The sequence below is a fragment of the Manacus vitellinus genome, unplaced genomic scaffold (assembly GCF_001715985.3).
Source record: "Manacus vitellinus isolate BGI_N305 unplaced genomic scaffold, ASM171598v3 scaffold_10_pilon, whole genome shotgun sequence".
NCBI lineage: Eukaryota > Metazoa > Chordata > Aves > Passeriformes > Pipridae > Manacus > Manacus vitellinus.
The window spans coordinates 10290124-10297820 of record NW_021938838.1 but is presented as its reverse complement, the minus strand read 5'-3'; positions in this window follow the sequence as shown (position 1 = coordinate 10297820).

The following is a 7697-nucleotide window of genomic DNA, read 5'->3' as shown; positions in this document are numbered from 1 at the left end:
CACACACACACAAGCTGGGCTCCCCAGCGCTGCCGAGAGCCAAATGGGATTTTGCCTGAATGAGTACTGGGGGGTGGGCGCTCGTTCAGAGCCACAAACAACTCGTTAAAATACCACGAGTGCTCCGAAGATGGAAATTTGCTATATTATGATTTCAGAAAACAGCAGATGAACACTGGACATAATCACAAGTCCCCCCAGCTCTGAAGAGCTCACTCAAACCCACTGAGCCTTCTGAGCAATCCAGCTTCAGCCCTTGACTGTGTTCATTACATTATTTTGATGCACTGTGATGAATGCAAGAGATCACTATACATTAAAGGCAGAGTTCAGTAACCAGTATGGAACAGTGTCCATATGCTGGCTGACAGCTTCACCCTACAGTTACTGGACTAGTAGTTTTCAGCCAAAAGTCAGGAGAATTTGGTACTCAGGGTTTTGCCCTCCCATTCCCCTCTCTCTGCCACTGAAGTAATAATTTTCAACTGAATATTTTTAAGTGTTATTTGTATCTGTAGTTGCCAGTAAGAGCTCAGCCCCGTTTCTCTCACCACCACCTCTGCAGATGCTCCTGGAAAGTGGGCAGGAGACCTCCACCACCCCTGGCTATTCCCAGCAGGACTCTGAAGTGTTCCAGCTCTGGTGAGGTACCAGTGTGTGGTGAGGAGCACTGATGGCCTCCCGGGATACTACCATGTATGTTATGTAGTGCTTGTATGTCACTAAGATTTTGGAGGGTAGAATAGAGAGAGTCTATTATTTTCTTTAGAAACAGTTTTCCTCCTCTGTCATCCCCCGACATCTACCCCCCACAACAGGCTTGTGGTGCAATATGCACTGCTCTCCTCTACAAGGGCTCTGCTCCTTTTAGAAAAGGCTTCCAGAAGGATACTGACAGCACTGAAATCCCATTTGGTCTGCTTGGTTTTTACCAGCCCTACTCAACTGCCCTGCAAGAAGAGAGAGGAATATTTTCCCTGCTCTCTGGAGTAAAGTCCTCCATTACCACGTCACAAAAGAAAACAGGCTGCTTGGTAGCTAAGGAAAAATGCTGACTTTAAACCTGAGATAAGGCTCCATCATTTACACTAATGAGCTCACTGGTGGGGAATTTGTAAAATATTACGATAAAAAGTAGCTGTAGTCAGTGTTCAATGGAATTTACTATTTTACTTTTTTGCTGAAAATAGATATAAGTACTAATAATTTTCCCATTCAAACCTAGAGAGAAATAACTGCAGCAAGAATTGTCCCAGTAGAAGTTCAAAGAGCTTGTAAGTAATCCATTATTATAAAGATTTATTTTTTAACCATGGGTTGGTCTAAATTCTTCTGGGAAGGCTACAGACTTTAACTGGTTGAATAACAAATAAGTTACTCAGAAGAAGCCCTTAATGAAATATTAACATGTCAGGATTTTAATTGCTGGTAACTTATGGTTATAAGTTAACCCCCTAGATCTGCTAGTCATCATTGTCCTGTCAGATTTTGATTTCTGATGGAAGTGTGCCCTGGGATGCCCAGGATGCCCTGTAATGGTCTCTGTGCCAGGTATCACATATGTCCAATATGTGCAGCAAAAAAGAGAAGGTATTGAATAGCCTTTGTTATCATACAGTGTCAGAGCAGTAAATGACAACTGCTAAGGGAATCTCCAAGCTACTGTAGGTTACAAGGACTGGACCATTCTGTTCTGAGCCAGAATAAATAAGTATGGCTGGAGAGAGCAACTCTGCTATAAAACTAGCAAAAATTGAAGAAAGTAAAGGGCTGGGAGTAAGCAAAGAGGAACAAAGACATCTCAGCTAAAGGGCTGGAAAACTCTCTTAGTTTGGTATCCATGTGAGATATGAATGTTTCCAGCATGTTTTTCCTCCCTCTCTGGTTTTTTGGTTTGTTTTTGTTTGTTTGTTTGTTTGTTTGGCTTTGGTTGGTTTTTTAGTCACTGGTTCAACACCTGGAAAAGCTGGCCAGAGATGTAATTCAGTGCATTGTCTTCATTGCCTGTGACCACGCACTGCTGCATGCAGACAAGAAATTAGTCCTAATGAAATATTCCATGTGCTGGTTGTACCCCTGTAGCCTTGTTTTCTGCCTGGGGGTATCTGTGTTTCTGCAGTGCTGTCTCAGCCACCTCATTCTCCTGGTTGTGGCTTTAAGTCATCACTTTGATAGCAATTTGGGAAGGGGTGCTGGGGTGTATGATAGACACTAATCCCAGACAAGGAATAGCTGAATAGGAAGCAATGAACATGGTGACTTGGTTGGGGTTTAATGCTACTGAAAAGGACAAAGGCGAGAAAGCATGTAGCAGACAGGAGAAAAGTGTATGGAATGGATACAAGAGCTGGTTTATGGGCTGTCACTGGTGTGTTTTCCAACTCCGTGAGTCCTGCAAGCACTAGGAATATGACAGACCAACAAAAAGGATCAGTGTGAGACACTATGAGAAGCTTGTCTCGTATGCAACTGATCACAATTACTATAATATTTCAAGAACACATTGCATTTTTTCACAAAAATATTGTCAAATCCAAGGCTACTGTATCTTTGTCTTCATACGGCTCATCACGAGATTTGAATTTTCTGGTACCTAAAAGTTTGTCTGCCTGTCTCCTTTCCTCCATCCTGCCCATCACTTCGCACCCAATATGGAAGTGCTGAAGTGTTGCTGTTGCTGCTTTTTCCCAAGAAGAGCAGCCACTAGAGGGAAAGATGCACACAGAAAAAGTTCCCCTCAGCACCTCTGGGGCTTCCTCCGTAAGGAAAAAAAAATAAATCAGAATTTTACCCAGCATTTGTAAGGTGGCCTGGTTTATCCTTTCAGACAAAGTACATTGAACGAGATTATTTTTAGTATTGCAGTTGCACCGTACACCGTGAAACATAGCCAAAATTAAGGGCCAGGAAAAAAAATCATTGGCTAAATTACACAGAGGAGATTGGATTACCTGTTCAAACAGAGCTCTTAATTCTGTGTATAAATAGAATCCACAAATACAAGTGCACTGCAGTAGAAAATAAGGCAAGCCAACAGCCCCTAATAACCCTTAATTATTAGGAGTTTCAGTTAACATTTGGACAGCTTTGGTCTTAATTCTTTTAAGTTTGAAGAGGCAGCATGACCGAGGTGGCCCCATTTACAATTACAGTGAGCACACACGCTGTTCCAGTCCATGCTGGCTTCAGCTGAGTGTTCTCTGGCAGCTTGGGTTGGGATTTTGCCCTGTTAAAATATAATTACCTATCTGAATGGGAACTAATTTCCAGTTTGAGTTATTCACTTGTAACAATGCACTTGTTCTGACAGAAGTCTGTGACAAGAAAAACAAATCAAGCTCCCGACCTTGGCATCATCACTCACTTAGGAATTTTTTGTACCTGAAAGAAAATCTGCTGATATCCCATGCAAGTAATAAATCACCTCACGTCATCAGTAAATACAGCTGTAAAACAGACATCTCAAGGTAAGACTGAAATCCAATGTTACTTTACAAAAAAAAAAAAAAAAAAAAAAAAAGCTTGAGAGTTCTATACTACACATGAACAATTATGGCTGTATAGACCAGAATGTTTAACCATTGTCTTAAGGATGGTGTTTTCAAATGTCCTTAGCAGTGAGCTAATATTCTTTCCCAGTTTTAAATTTGCCCTATGTAATATATATGGGACATCAGAAGTCAAATACTGTATTGCAGGCAGCCAGTAAAATGCAGCAGGTGACATTTATCCATTTTATCTTAATAAGCTTAATAATTTTGTTATTCTTCAAACTATACAAACTCAAATACATGTGTAGCCCAAGGATGCTTCAGGGTAGATAATCTGATATTAATTTGCTGCTGCAATCCACACTTTGGTTAAGATTGTGTAACTGTTTCCCCTTTGACCTTCACTTTGCAACTACCTGTATCCACCAAAAATTTCCACTCCTGATACTTGGGTTTGCCACTGTTTTGAACTGCAGTAGTCAAATTTTTATTTCAACATTTTATCACAATCTTTTCGAACATTTCAAAACACATGGAGGTTCAGGGAAAACACTAAGCTTATTTTGTTTGATATTGTCTAGCCTGAAGCGAGATCCAAAAGTAAAAATTAGAACTCTTTTTCTGTAGGAAGGAGTGCATGATTAATGTTGAGAAGCAATCTGGTTTCATTTGATGAAATAAAATTACAGAACATTTAGATATGAGTACAGGCAAATGCTCACCTGGCAGTTTTTGTCAGGTGCACACCTTGGAAAGCATATGCACTGTCTAGTTGTCCATCTATTGGTGGGTTTTACCCTCAGCAATGCCCTCTTTCTCCTGCAAGCACAAGTGATCATGAGAGAATTCCCTTGGCTGGTGGTGTTCTCCTCCTGGCACCCAAACCGGCCTGTCTGTGCCATTTTCTGTCTTTTGTCTGCTGAGTATGACCTGCACTGGCAGGCATGTGGCACAGCAAGTCTCTGGCCTTTGTCATTCTACAGAGTGTGGAGCACTACAGATAATTTCTGCTGGATGGCACCCTAGCAGTTCATCTGCTCCTGCTGTGCACTCTCTCAGTGAACTCAGTCTGCTCTCTGAGTTACCTTAACTGCTTGCTGTGGAAGCTGAAGGTGACACCATAAGCAAATCACCATAAATACATGCAAAACTCTCTTATAACAGCAAATCAGATGGTTGTAGATAGGTCACAGTGTGGACCAGCAAGAGTTGTTTTGCACTAAATCTCATTTTCACACATCTTTGGACTTTGCACGGAATCCCAGCAGATGCTTGGGAAGACAAGTATCTTAAGTTTATATGGATATAATTGCTTTTTGCTGTTTATACTTCATAAGCTAATATAGCAGTGAACAAACTGCATTTTCAGAACTGTGAACAAACTGAATTTCATATAAGTTATCCAGTTATGGGCCAGACTTTGCATTTCTTACTCAAGAAGGATTAAATCAAAAGGCAAGTAGTCAGTGAAAAGGTGATTTTATACACAGCTAGCTAAACTCTTACTAAATTATTCTCTCAAAGGAAAAATAAACGTTTCCAGTAGATTTCTCTGCACTTGTTTTTGGAGAAGCTGATGCCTTTGCCCTTAGAGGTTTTCTTCATAAGTGAAGCTGAAGTTAAATATCTAGTGAGATTGAGTTTCTAAGGACGATTTTCCTAAAACAGGATTAAGGCTCACTGATAGTTTAATGGAGGGCAGGTAATGCTGCTGCTGCTCCTGATTTAAACTGCTTTGTGGCTAAACTATATTTTGGTTTCTACAGATAACAGCTCAGTACCTCTGAACTTTAAACTTACTTCTGGCTCTCCATAGTTTTTTTTCTGGAACAAAATAAGCAACCCTCTTGTGATCTGAGCAGGATAGTATCCAGTCCTGAAGACGTTCTTCAGAAACTTAATGAAGATCACTCAGTTATTTTCTTCCCTTCAGATTATTTCCAAGTTGTTTGTTTGCTTGTTTGTTTTCTTTGGGTGAAACATTAGGGGAGTTCTACAAACTAAGAGTCTGTGGTCAATCTGTCAACATTAGGGTAGTAGCTAGTTACCACACAATGCACAGTTTACATATTTTCTCCATATTCACAGAAATTTTTTCTTAAAAGCAAACATCAAAGAGCTCTGCTTGACAAATACCTTAGTTTCAGTCTAACAGCTACAACATCCATTAGTTTGTAAATACCTTGATACCATTTCCATTGTATCTGAATGACAATTGCCCTTTTGTATCTCAATGACATTGATTAACAAGGCAGTTTGTAATTAGATGGGTAACATAATTCCTGTCCCTCTGTAAACATCTGAATTTGCAGATCTCGACTCTTAGCTTGGGAGCTCTCTGCCACACATCACTAATTACGCCATGTTCTTATATATCAGTCCCTACATCCTCCTGCTGAGCCTCTCTTCTTTGTTCCCAGTACGAGTCAGAGACTGTTGTCAATACAGAGAGAATCAACACAACTGCCTAGCACCGCATGTGACATTTAATGAAAATGAAGTCATGTCTTATTTGCATGGCAGGTGTTACTTTATTCCAGCCAGAACTGCAGAAGCTGGGTGCTACGGTGCTAGTCAAGTGTGCAAGACTGATAGCCAGTGGCAACGAGGGTGTCTGGCACAGGAATCTGTACATCTCCCCCTTGCCCGTCTGCCCACCTCCTGTGTGAGGAATAGGGCTCCTGGTAAAGCAATTTGTTCATTTTTCCAGGCCCCCCTGTTCTCGTTCTTTCTGGTAACTCCGTCCATCAAAGCCCTCAAAGTGGTCAAGGTGGTTGGGGGTGGAAGGCCCACCCAGCTTCCTGCCAGGGGGGTCACCACTAAACATCAAGCAACTTCCAGCTCAGGAGAGAAGACTCTCCTGGATTCAAATCCACAAGCTAAAAATAAAGAGCTCTATAGCACAAGAGAATTGACTTCTGTCATGCAAAAGAAGTGTCTTACAAGAGTAATATATGAGTATTTTTTTACATAAGAAAGAGCCATGTATGTTGAAAGAACAGGTATGTTTTGAGTCAAGCCCTCAAAAAAATTAAAAGGGCAGAGTCTTGCTCCTTCAGTTTCCATTCCCCCTTGTCATTTCGTCAATTCTAACAAGGATGCAAAATGCTCATTTTTGCTTGATTTTTATTTGCTTTAACCTTATTAGTAGCCCTTAGAAATATTAATTTTATTTTAAAGTTTCTGATTCTGACTTCGAACTCAGTTAAGACCGTCAACAGTACTAACACATTGCAAATCTTAAGCGTATGTCTTACATGAAGTGACTCCGCCCACTCACTTTTATCTCATTTTCTACTTCTCAGGAGAGTTTTTGTTCCTATTTTATTATCTCCCCAACTCCTCTCTGACCACTCTCCTTCCCCTATAATCATTTTGCCATTAATTTGGTTTCCAGAGCGCTTCACTGCTGAATGTCTAAAGTAGGTGCGTGGTACTTTGATCCTCCCTGAGGAGGCTCCTGATGCCATTGGTTACCGCTACATCCCGTCCCCTCAGAGCCAGCCAGTACCAACCCACGGGCAAACTCGGACACTTCGCAGACACTCTGAGTAACTTTACAGACGCACATTTCACTTAGCAGGGCAGTAATATGAAGAAAGTTTTATTTAAAGCGGTTTTCAGAAAGAGAGATCGATTTCCCAGGCAAAAACTTATGAACCCCACAGTCGAACAGCACAGTAAAATAAACTAAAGCCGTTACCAAAATTCATAATGATTTGCAGAGAAGCCCAGTTTTGGATGATATTCAGTTTCCCAGAGAGGATGCTACAAACTCCATGTAAGTTTCTATCTCTGAATATAAGTTTTAACTTTAGAAACAGATCTGCCAGTTAGAAAATTACTTTGTTCCAGTCGTTTGTTTCTAACGGTTCATCGGTAAATTTCTTCATTTACAATATCGGGTGATGATCTTTTTTGACAGCACATCCAGAACGAACAGTGGTCAGATGTCCACAGAGACAAAGCAATCTTTGCACTTTAGGAAACAACGACAGCCCTACAACCGCGCTCCGGGCTGGACCCATCCGTGGGCAGGGCACGTAGTGACTTTGTCTAACAGCGGGGTGCTCTGCCGGCCAGGAAAGGCTCTGGACGCTGTCAAGAGTTTTTTGTTCGGGAAGCCTTGCGGTCTGTTCCTCCCCGGGATGCGAACGAGACGGCTGAAGGAGACAGCGGAGCCTGGACACCCGGGGAGGGGGACCA